The 12545-nt window shown below is 41.2% G+C and overlaps 1 protein-coding gene across 11 annotated transcripts in view; it reads left to right on the top strand.

Moving 5' to 3' along the window:
* The window catches only part of SGCD (sarcoglycan delta), a 525277-nt gene that overhangs the window by 313423 nt on the left and 199309 nt on the right, over positions 1–12545 (top strand). For all 11 annotated transcript variants that reach the window (XM_061343981.1, XM_061343980.1, XM_061343988.1 and 8 more), the window contains one exon: positions 6997–7182. The gene's annotated coding sequence lies outside the window, so the exon portion shown is untranslated. The remainder of the gene's footprint in view (positions 1–6996; positions 7183–12545) is intronic.

Raw genomic sequence — 12545 nt, 5'->3', positions numbered from 1 at the left:
CTGACTGACAGCTGTGTGTCCTCCAGGTGCCACAGAATCCAATATACTTGTATTTTCTCTAACATTTGGTATACCAGCTTATCCCAATATGTTCTACAGAGATAAACAATAATGTTACAGAGTTAAATAAATAACTTTAGAGATATAAGTAACCTTAGCAAAGGACAAAAGCTTTGCTTAGCAATGACATTTAACAGTAGATGGAGATATGCATTTATTTATTCATTTTCCGACAGAAAATGGGTTGGAAATGGCAATAACGCAAAGCAGAGTATCTCTGAAGAGTGACAGATTAGGACAACAAAGGCAGTTGTTTCTTATGACTGGTCTTAATGCAGGCCAGTAATAAATCTCATCTATTCCAGTGAGAGTAGAATGCAGCCAGTTCCAGAATGACTGGGAATTTTCATCTTAGAGTATTCAAAAGAGAGAGTCCCTGAACCAAAATAAAATAAAGGGTCAGAAAGAGGGTGAAAGCACATCTGAAGGAGATGCAGAATAAGTCAGTTTTGGGTGGGAAAATGCAAATGCACTGAGTTCAAATGAGATTAAAGTTATAACAGTGGTCAAGTTAATACCTTTGGTACAAAGAAAGAGTAGTATACTATGTTTATATACGCTTTCATGTCATGATCCTGTAACAGAATCCACTTACGTGCTATCAGCTGTGGTGTAAAGAAGTTCGAAGGTATTTGAAACTTCTAGTAGTAAACAGTGTTCTTCATTCTGGAATGTAGCTGAACTACAGAATATAGAAAACATGTCCCAGAATAGTCTCAGTGCATGAACTTTGCAGGAGTTTATCTTGGAATGGATCAAAGAATATTTTTCCCCCATTTAACATAATTTATTCTGCATTGTTGCATATATCAATAAATCTTGTTTCCCTTGGGTCAGCTGGGGTTTTCACAGTGCATCCCACCTCTGTGATGCTGTGATTGCAGAGCAGAGCCCTCACCGTGGTAACACCCTGGCAGATGCGTGTGGCTGTGTGAACCCCAGGAGGAGTGGGGAGCCTGGAAATGGGGTATCTTCCAACGTGTGCAGAAAGTCTGTCCCTGGCTCAGTGAAAAAGGGGATAGGAAAAGGGATAAGGGAAAAGAAAAGCTCACTTAGCTATACCAATGAATTAAGCATTCTGCCATCCTGAATTTGGAAATGAAGCCTTTTAGCAAGCTGGGAACAAGTTAATGCTGATACAATGCACTTTGGGCTGGAAAAGTATGCTTCAAATTTGCTATGAATAGACCTGGTATAGCCAGTTACACCAGACTCAATGTGAAAGTAAGGCTTGCAGTTTAACCATGATACTGAGTCACACAATTGTTTTCTAGTTAGATTCCCATTTTAAGTTAGAATAAGAGGAGATCAAGTTAGTTGTCATATCATCAAAGGTTGTATCATGCTGCTGCCTCTGATGCAAACCTGTCAGCTCTTGGAAGAATTGTTTTTTTTTTCATTACTCAATTATTTTGAAGACCTCACCAGTTAAATGCAAGCTGTTTGGTACTGGTTCTCTCCTAAATCCAGGAACTCATTTAAGCATTGTCTGTTTTTCCATGAATGTGCTTCCAACCCTTTGAAAGCATTATTTGACAAGGATATATGCTTGGCTATAACTTTATCATTGCTTTCAATTGAGCTGACAGAAGAAACAATAATCTCCTAGAAGAGCTTCAGTACAAGGGCAGATGTAAATGTCTCAATCTAAGGAGCCCAAGAGATCTTATTTTATAGGGTAACCAGACTGGAGGAGGAGTAGTAATAATAATAAAACCCCGCAGTTGTATAATGCAGTGTTAGCACCTAGACAGTTAGACAGTAGCCTGCAACTTAATGCTTTTGAATTTGAGAAGCAGCCTTTGCTAATATGAGCTCCTTTCTTCAGCAGGCAGGTTTTATTTGAAATTAGAAGCATTTCCTCTGCATTTCTTGGATTTCATTTCCAGAACTTATTTACTCATATGCAACAGCAGCAAGACTTGTGCAGTGTCTTAGCCTTTTCTAACCTAGCAAGATATCCATCATACTTTTGAACCTTATAATGCAACATTAATACTATTACGATGGGTTAGTACATACAACAAGCATGGTTAACTACTGCTTTTATTTCCTTTTTCCTGAATACCTTTAGTTTGCACTTAGATGACAAAAACCAGCACAGATCTTCAGCAACATCACAGCATTCCATTATATTCATCTCAGTTAATGTATTCCTCATTTTATTACTCTCGCATTCTTTGAGTTAATTTTCCAAGGAGCTCAATCACACCACCAGCCTCCACCACATTTGCTCATCATAGATGTTATCACTCGAATTGCAGTTCTGCTATTTCACTATTTGTTTTGTTGGCAGGGAAGGGAGAAAAAAACCCTGGAACAGCTGAGTGCCGGTAGTACTGGCGACTTCTGTTTTATTTATGTTTTGTACTGAGCCATCGTGAATGATAAAGTATGTCTGGGACAGGGCTGTGGGCAATGCTCTAAGTGTTATAGTTGGAAAGGTGCCAGTGTTGCATTGCTACCTATTTTTTACTATTAGCTTTCTGGAAAGAGGGATTCAAAGTCTCATTTTATTCCCTTCATCACCAGTGTCACCTTTACACTGAATTAATGAGAGATCTTTACCAGAGATGGAGTTGGCAGGATGAGTTGTTGATCCTACAGCTTCCTTGATGTGGCAGGAGCAGAAGAACAAATCCTACAAAAAGCAGAACCCAGCTTCTCTTGGGTCTTGAGCTGGGAGGAGTCAGGAGCATCCTCTGATGCTTTTGGCTGAAGCTGGTGCGGTGGGATTGCTTTAAGCTCAATGTCCTGAAGCTCAGTAGAAAACAGTGAGCTTAATCCTGAGGATATGGCAAAAGCAGCAGTCTGTGCTTCCTGCTCAGCTGTATGGGGACTACTGTCTAAGGCTGTAATTAGAAGATATACCTACTAATGAATTGGCATAATCCCCTGCTGTGTGTGGAGTCTGCTTTGGGATCTTTTTTCCTGCACTTACAGAGGAGGTTGACCTCGTTAAATACTTAGCAATAAAAATATGTTTTGCCTTGCCTGTTTTACAGCCTTTCTTCAGGCTCTACCAGTAGAGCTCCTCTGTCTTAGTCAAGCATGTTGAGTCAAGTTTAGTTATAGGGAAAAAGGAAAGTTACGAGGCTATATATGGACATGTTACGTGTGCCTGAGCATGCTGTACATGTCTTTGTGGATATACACACATGGAATTTTGATTTCTTAATGGCCGCAAAGCAGTAAAACAAAATGATATTTAAGCAAAGACGTAAGTTTTCAATTATTTTTATGTCACCAGACTCTTTAAATATTTAATCTTTTCTATGCCCAACTAATTTCTTCAATTGCAGTTAGGTGAGTTATAATGAATGTTTGATGAGACAAACTAACACTAACTTGAGTATCTACCATAGTGTAATATTTGTTTGCAGATAATGTTGTTCAGCTTCTGGATACCTCTTTTTGCCCTGTATAAAGTTCCAAATGCTCACCAGTATTGTCATATCTAGCCACAGGGCCCAAGCTGCACCTTAGGCTGTATGAGAGCCAAATATAAAGATGACCATGGTGGTCAGGTAAGGGCCCGACCACCTCCTGTCTCACCCTGACAGAGATCAATAGCTGGTGCCTAAAGGAAAGTATGGAAACAGGACAAAGGTATAGCAAGGCTTCCTGTGAGAGAGACTCCCAGCCTTCATTGATTTGTGGTCTGGGAACATCTCAAGATAGAAGTGATGTCTTCAAGTTTAATATTTGATCTGATTTGTTACATCCAAAGTATATAGTTATTTTGTATAATTCATGCTTTCTGTCAGTAAAGGACTAAGACTCCTCCAAGGGAAATACTCTCTTTTTACTGGAAAAATGTCTTGTCTGCCTTTTCTGATTAATGAGAACATCTATATGCCTGCTTTTGTGACTTGAAGACTGATCTGATACCACTTAACTATGTTAATTTAGGAATGCAACTGAATATTCAACCCAATGCTCCAGAAACTGAATGTAAAAATCTGAAGTGGTGGGATAATGAAAGTAATCCATAGTTTGCCAGCAGCTACCTCCACACATCAGATCAAAGCAGAATGGGGGGAGCATAAGATTTTTGAATCAAAACCAGCTGAAATAGTGGGATGTCTAATATATGGGGAATTTCTGTAAGTTCAGACTTGGTTTTGTGTCAGCTTCTGCGGCAGCTGCAGACTGAAATGAAGGGGATTTCATTAAGGATACCTCACTCTGCCACCATAGGATGGTCCTGGGGCTCTGAGGCTGTAGCAGACCACCATCAGCCCAGGCTTCTCCAGCCCTCAGGGTACCTGCTCATTAGGGCTACCCAAAGTCGAGAAGGTCTGAGGAGCTGTGTGATGGGCTCTCCAGGTTCCTCAACTGTGAAAAGGAAACCATCTGCCTGCTAGGACACTGAGTCCAAGTCAGTAGTAGCTTACTGAATGTAAAGGGTTTGTTCTGCACAATCATGCAGTTTTGGACAACAGGACTGGGATGCAGTCTTTTTTCTTTTCTTATCATTTTTTTCCCCTGAAGGGTTCTGAGCCAACACAAATCATAGCTCATGAGGGTGTTCATGCATTATTTTTTAGTAGCCTTGTACCTTACTATGTTGCTTCTCTGTATTTGTGATGCACATCGTCAGAGCTTGAAGCAAACATGTTGCACTCAGGCTGGAGCATCTGCACCTTGTTCTTCATGGGAATCCTGGCAACAGATTTCTTTTGTTACGTTGCACCATCTCTCTTGCATCAGAGAGGTGGGAGTGCTGCAGCCATTGCATTGTGTCACGACCAAAGCTCCATATCTACACATCCTGTTACATCCCATCCTCCCACATGTTCATAGCAGTCTGCATCAGGCAACTTCTTGGCTTGTTTTCCAGCTTGCTGCTGCTGTGCTCTCATTCCCATAATGGAAGTGGCTGGGAATGAGGGAATCTTGCTTTCTTTTTTTGTCCTCACCAAGAGCTGGAGGTGTGTGCTTCTGCCTGTATGTGCTTCCTGTAATTGATGATCCACCCAACAGTGCAGGAATTCAGACGGTACAGAAAGTCTATGCGCATGCATAACAGCCTATTAAGGCAACGTGCCAGCTCCTTCCCAAAGAGATTTGCTTCTGATGAGCATTGGCAAGCTGTACTAAATAGGAGCTTTCAAAACCACATGTTTTCCAACCTGAGACTAGGCTCCTGCACTCAGTTTGCAGTGATGATCTAGTCCTATTATTGTTACTTCTGTTTCTCAACTCAGATGATGCGGAGTTAATGCACAAAAATGTAGCACTGATTTTCTTCATGACTCTTCTTGCATTACAGTTTATGAGCAAAAATGAAGAAGTAATTGTAACTGTGGTCTCCTGAGATAGAAATCCCTTAAAAGCTATAGAACTTGGTCTTGCTGCTACCTGCAGATTGAACTAGTGCAGCATCAGCCATTTCTATACCCCTAAGTCATTCAGCAGCCGTTTCAGTTGGCAGTCTGATTTTTCATGGTTACCCTGGAAAAGGACAGGAACTGTGAAGGCCCATTTGTGACCTTTATATCTGCATTCAAGAGAGGCAGAAGGTCTGAAAATGTGTACCAAGAAATGTAGGGCTGGTCTCTGCCCTTCTGGCTCCTGTTGCGGGTATCTCACAAGCTGTAGAGCCGTTAGGTGTGATATGTAGCATAAACCACTTCTACAAGATCCAGTGAAGTAATCAGTGCTAAGTAACAGAACTGTGTTTGCTTCTTCTGATCTGTGTGACCATGCTTGTTATGTGGACTGCTGGTAAGAATAACATATATTTCTAACAACAGCATTATGATGCTAACTTTCAGTGTGGGTAGTTTTATATACCGATCACTGAAATCTTCCTTCTTGCAAGCCTGAAAGCTAAATAGGTTTTCCAGGTAGCTCTAGCCTGTTTATGGGTTCAGGATGTTTTTGTGAAGATGCAGTGGAACTTTTCTTCTTGTGTAGGAGACCTCTAAGGAATAAATGTTAGAAAAGCATCCCTGAGCCTGTTTTAAGGACACAAACTGCAAAGCACGTATGTATCCAACCTAGGGAGGTTGGGTCATTCTTTTTGCTTCGTCCTCGCCTGCTTTGAGCTGCTCTGCCTGGTTTGGCTGTGTGGTCTGGGTGGGGGAAGGATGGTCTTTCAAGTGTTTTCCCGTATGTCAGGGATTAGGGATGATTAGTGCAATGATAGTGATAAATATGTATAATTCTTGGTGCTTCTCTAAGGTTTTTGATCACTGGTAGCACCACTGCCAGGTGGTTGTTTCCATTGCTGTCTTCTCACCTGGGTGTCCGCAGTGAGGCCCCCAGCTCTGTGTTCAGTGCCAGGGTCTGACCTCTTGGAGACACCAAGCATATCTAGAAGTGATAGGGAGCTGGAAATTGTGGTGATGATGAGTCCCCACCCTCCCAGAAAACCCCAGGCCACTTACCTGTCTCTGACAGCTGCTTTCGAGGCTGAACTTTGGGACCCCTTTCCTGTGCGTTGGGCTGACATCAGCACTCCCCATAAACTGTATGGTCCTAATGGGATTGACTGTTTAGGAGATTTAAATTCCTTGAGTGAGAGACATTTTAACAGTGCAAAGCATAAAGTCTGAGGTGATGTCTTTGCTTCTAATGCAGAAGTCCTGTTAATTCTGCAGGAATACCATAATGAATTAAAATATTCCCTATGGAGCTTGCCTTTTTATTGTGATATCAGACTGGAATAAAAAGCAGCCAGGCTGGCATTCATTTCTTGGTGCTAGGGACACTATTAAAGTACTGTAAAGCAAGAACAGCTTTGCACTACAGTTCTTGAATTCAAAGATTGCCCTCTGAAGGTGCCACACATGATGGATTGTCACAGACTCTTTGTCCTGCCTTGACATTTCATTCCTATCTGATGTTGTCTTGTGTTCTGCTCTGAATCTGCCAAACAGCTGACCCTAGAATTTAATGCCACACCTTCTCTTTCCTTTTTCTGAACAGCATCATTCACAGCTGAGGCTCTGAAATACTTGAGGACATTGCATCTTCCTCAGGGACACAGACAAGGGGGAGCTGGATCCTCTGGGGAGCTCAGAAAGGAATTGTGGTTGGTGGTCACCTGAGGAGCTTACCTTCACACCAATGTTGCTCTGAAAGGAGTTGTGTCCAACATTCAGGTTTGGTAAGGTATGTTATTTCCCCCCGCTCTTCTCTGTTTACTCTTTTCTGAATACATACGTATGGGGAAGATAGAAAATTAGCAGCCTTCGTGTTTATTGTTGCATAGGTGCCATGCTTATACCACCTCTGCAAATAACTTTTGCTTTCCCTGAATTTGGAGCGCATTCATCAAGATTGAAGTGTTTTTAAAGTCTTGAGCTTGAGGGGGTGCATGATGATATCAAGTGCTTCATTGAACTAAATGCTTGCTGATGATTGTGATATGCTGATGGTGATGTATACTAGGTGATAGGCAACCGCAATTTGTAAGTCACACTTGTGTTTCATGAATGCGTGTGGTTCAGAGGGTCAGAGATGGAAAAAAAAAAATGATGCTGAAGTAGCCCATTTGTAATACAGCCCTCTGCTTTCCTTTGTGCTTCATAGATTTTTGTTGTTTGCCAAGGATGGAAATAACACCAATTTCTTACATAATTGTATGTGCCCCCTTTGTTGTGTAGCACTTAAAATTTATGAATGAGTGGAGGTTCTCACATCCACAAAAACATTGCCTTGGTTATGCTGTAATGTAGCAAGGCAATATGCAACTATCTTTTAATAAGAAGTTGAGGGCCAAGACTTAAAGAATGTATTGTGAGCAGAGCTTGTGCTGTGGAAGCATTTAGGGTAATACAGCCTCTGATTCTACAGCTTCTTTTATCTAGGCCAAGTTATTTCTGTGAAGGCAATGTTTACTGGTAAAAAACCCCAAAATTTAAAGCATTGGTTCCCAGATCTCAGTAGAATGCTATCAAATGATGCTATCCTTTTTCATTTAACACATGGATATTAGCTTCTGTTATATGGCTGAACCAGCAGTATAATCTTGTTGAGAGAAGTACAGGAGGAACATTAACACCTGCATTTGGTGTTGGGGGGGGGGCGGAGAGTCAGGGCTTTCTTAGAAGTCTCTAAGAAGCTGTAAGGAATCCAGGGGAGCCTGCATTCAATCATTCTGCTTTTGATCTGCTTGCACCAGTAGAGTTACCTCTGGAAACTGTATGCTCAGGCTCCCACGCTTCAGCAGAGCTCTGCTGGTCTGGAGACTGCCTGTCTCCCATGGTTGCAGAAAAACAAGTTGGCTGGAATAGCTTAAATGAGATGCTTAACTTTTAAATGTTGAGGGTCAAGAAAGGTCTGTTCCAAGCGGAGCATATGCTGTTAATTTGTACCAGCATTTCATGAAAATACTGTTGTCAGGGAGGAGAGGTTCCCATCATTAAAATTGCTGCACTGCTTGCTCCGTTTGTCTGTCTGCTCTGGTGGCACCTGGTTTGTAGAAGAGGTTATTAAATGTTGCTCCTGCTTTTGTTATCATCTTCTCTTTTGTTTATTTCCAAGCTGCTGCTCTTGTGATTATGATACCTAAGGGGGAAGGCTGTAGGAGAGGTTTTTCGTAATCAAGAGGGCTTTTTTGGCTCTTGCAGAGAAATATTTTGCACTATTATGATGTAGGAATTACAGGTATTTCTTTATTCCCTGTTTTTCTGCAAGATTGCTAAGTGAAAGCATGTAAATCTTCCTTGCAATGAGCATGTGGGTTTTGCTGGCTATGCAAGGTGCTTCAGGGCATTCAAGGATCTGCACCAGAGCAGTTGGTTGCTGGTGTGACCATGGTGCTGACCCTGCCTTGGGCAGGATGGTTTTAGATGGGCTCCCCATGTCCTTCCCACTTGAGTCAGTCCAGCTCTCAGTCTAAAGTTCATGTCTCAGGCTGCAGCATGAGTAGTACTCCAGTGCAGAGGTTGTGCAGGACTTCGCAGAGCCTCACAGTTTCAGAGGAGAAAGAGCATTTTCATATGACTGATTTATGCAAAACTATTAGCTAGGTATTAAATTCTTGGTTGGACTTTGATTATAATTTTTTGCATTTTATTTTGTCACTGTCAGGTGTAAAAGCTTGGCTCTATTTAAGCTCACATTCATGGAAACTTGATCTTTGAAAAGAAATTGTAGAAGATTGTGCTGGAATTTAAACAGCTGGAAAGGCTGCTGTTCATTCAAGTAGCTGAGACCCCTTTAAATCCTTTTGCTTCATTTTGGGGGCTCATGCAAACTTAACAGTATAATTGACTACCATCAACTGTATCTGCTCCCGTGATGCCCCTGTAAGACAGAAGTACTACTTATCCTCATTTTATAGATGGTAAGTAAGGAAGAGGGTCACTTCTAGGTCACTTCTAAGCAGTAAACATCTGTCTCTGAATTCCATGCAATCACTAGTGCAAAAGGTGCATCTGATACCCACAGCTGGAGACACAAAGATAACTCTGGCTGAGCAGCTGAGTATATTCAGCAAAGCATGAAATTTGGATGTGGATCCTTTTGAGGTCACTGCTCTGATCTAAACCAGTTTCTTCTGTGTGTCCTGCTCTTCCAAGCAGAGGGGGTTTTCACTAAGTGGTTACCATAACACTAGATGACATCAGGACCCAGATTTGTTCTGTATCTCTGCTGGAAATGGCAACATATGTCCAAATAATGTTAACTGAACTCATTCATCTTTGCAGCAGAATGTTGTTTGCTCATGTGAGACAATCAGATTCCCTTTTAGCAGCATTTATGCAATTGTGGTAGTGGTAATCTTATTGTGTAATGAAGTATTTTAAATGGGTCTGTAGATAACATGCAGAATGATTACTTTTTTTTTTTACCTTAAATTGGTCATTAGTAGATTAATAGAATATGGTTAGTAAAATTCTGCTGAAAAAGCACATTTGGTAAATATGTAAGAGAAAAAAATTTAGGTAGCCATTAAACATAGTTAATAAATTTTATTTTGCAAGTGGAATTGGAAAACCCTTGGTTCATTTAATGTGTTTTATGGATCTCGTAGCAATTAATTGTCTTCATTACATGGACATAAATCCTCAGTGTAATTCACCTTTCTTAGATGAATTACTTTGGAACTTTTACCTTTGCTTCATTTAGGCTGCAATATTATTTCTCTCTTTTAAAAGCTGAATTTCAACATCACATTTTTCACTACTCCCAAGTGTGAATCAGTTCAAGTTAACAAAATCTCTCTGTGTTACAGGGCAGTGCAGAGGTAGTGTTGTCGCTCTGATGGTCTGATACTGGTGAAGCAGAGAACTTGCATGTTCAAGCCCTACTTGATGCATAGCAGAGCAGTGAGCAGTGTCATTTTCTTCTTCCCTATATTATATGGGCTGAAATCTGTCTCCCTTACGTGATTTCATTTACTGAATCAGTAACAAACACCGATTTCATGTGCTTGTGGGTTTGCATGTCAAAATAAGACCTTAATGCAGCATTCCAGTGTCTTGATGAGAGGTGCAAGTCTACTGGATGTGTCTGAAAATGTGTCAGTAAAATTATCCTACATTATTGAAGGAAAAGTTCAGGTGGAGCATCACGGGATGTCTGCTTGAGTTCCCAAAGTTAAAGTCAAAGCTATATTTTGAAGAAAGTCTTTATTATTCTTGATTAATTGTGCACACTGAATAGGAGAAGAGGACGACATGCAGGATTGCTTTTTGCACGTGTTTTTCATCAGAGCTTGTTTGTATGAGGACCACTTATGCAAATGTTTTCTAGTGTTTCTCTGAACTATTTTGCCAGGATGAAGAAAAAATGGCTATTAAGTTTGTATGTTTTGTTGCAAGATCAGCACACTGGCTGTTAACATATCAATTCCCTTGATGAGATCTCTTCTGCAACCCTGTTCACTCAGCTTCTCCTGACAGGACTCTTACTGAATCCATCAACCTGACACATATCAAAGCACAATTTTTGATAACAACTATATTAGTGTAAAATGAATTAAGAACCTGGTATCAACAGCAGAACTGAGTTGAATTTCTGAAAGAAAATAAGAAACTCCAAAGCTAACATGAGATTCTTAAGATATTAATCGGAGAGCAGTAATATAATAGTCGTTTACCTGTACTCTTGAAATACTGAGAAGTGAATAGGTCTGCCTAAAATCATATAGATGGGCTTGTTGCTGGGCTGTCAGCCTGTAGCTCTGCCTTCTGGACTCTGATATAGTGAGGAACTGTAGTGTTGCTTAGAGGCATGGTTTATTTTTTTTTCTTACAGGATCATAGAATGGTTTGGGTTTGAAGGGATTTTAAAGATCATCTATTTCCAACCACCCTGCCATGGTTCAGGAACGCCTTCCACTAGACCAGGTTGCTCAAAGCCCCATCCATCCTAGCCTTAAACACATCAGGGTATCCACAACTTCTTTGGGCAACCTGTGCTAATGCTTCACTATTCTAATGCAGACCATTCTTGTGTGAGGACCAATGACCTCCTTGTAATTACTTTTCACTCTGGTGTTTGAGAAATTTGGAGACTGAGGAGTGGAAAATGCTAACTGTGAATGGAGTATCTCTTCTTTCTCTTAGAAGATGAAGCAGTTTTGAGCCCCTTGTCCTCTGAAAAGTTGCTGCTTGGCAGCCCATGGGCTATGTCTTTGTCAGGGTCCAGCTGGGGTGGAAAAGGGCATATGTTTCTTCGGGCTACAGATGTTCTGATATTACCTGGCTCAAAACCTACTTCTGAGAACACATTTCCATATCTGCTTGCAGCCTTCTCCTATCTATCTCGCTCTCCCCATCCTGCTTTTTATCTTCTCACTTCATTTTTGCATCTCTTAGATGATAAGCAACTTTTGGCTGAGCAGGGCTGCCTTTGCACTGGTGCTGCTTGCACTGTTCCCAGGCTTGCTTATCTCTTAGTTTTGGCTAGCACACACTATAAGGTATTAGCTAATAATAATCATGCTTTTTGCTCTGTGGCATGTCTGCTCTTTGGATAGGTATCCACTGGCAGTTTGCAGCCTCACAGAGATGAAAAGGAGGGCGGCCAACAGTTGATGTGGAAAATTAATTATGAACTACCATCCCCCTGCCACGTAGTTAAGGCATTTCTGCTTTCCAAGCTTTACATCCAGCCTCTTAGAAAAAGTAGGAGAATACTGCATTTCCTTCCTCGAATAGTGGGAATGATGCCAGAACAAAGCTTAGTGGAGAATGTCACACATGGGACTGATCACTCAGGATGCTCTGGAGCCTTTACTGCTCTGCCAGCAGCTGTGACACCACCCAGATAGTAATTTTTACCTGTCGTTGGACAAATGTTAGTTTAATTGTGCATTCTAGTTGATAAAAGCCTGTGTGTGCATGATAGGGAAGTCACCCATGTCCCGTATGCAGTCAGGAAGCAACATTTCCTGTCTCTTTTTAGTGGTGGCTCGGTATCATACAGGTTCAGATGAGCCACGGCTTGTTATATTTCCATCCTTCAGGATGATATATTTGTTTCATAACGATCAAAAAAACCTGGCCTGTGTTGTAGAGGGG

The sequence above is a fragment of the Neopsephotus bourkii genome, unplaced genomic scaffold (assembly GCF_033783945.1).
Source record: "Neopsephotus bourkii isolate Nb327-2 ecotype Australia unplaced genomic scaffold, CSIRO-AGI_Nbou_v1 NB_1846, whole genome shotgun sequence".
Classification (NCBI taxonomy): domain Eukaryota; kingdom Metazoa; phylum Chordata; class Aves; order Psittaciformes; family Psittacidae; genus Neopsephotus; species Neopsephotus bourkii.
Note: the sequence above shows the minus strand (reverse complement) of the source record. Positions and strands in the feature narration are given on the sequence as shown.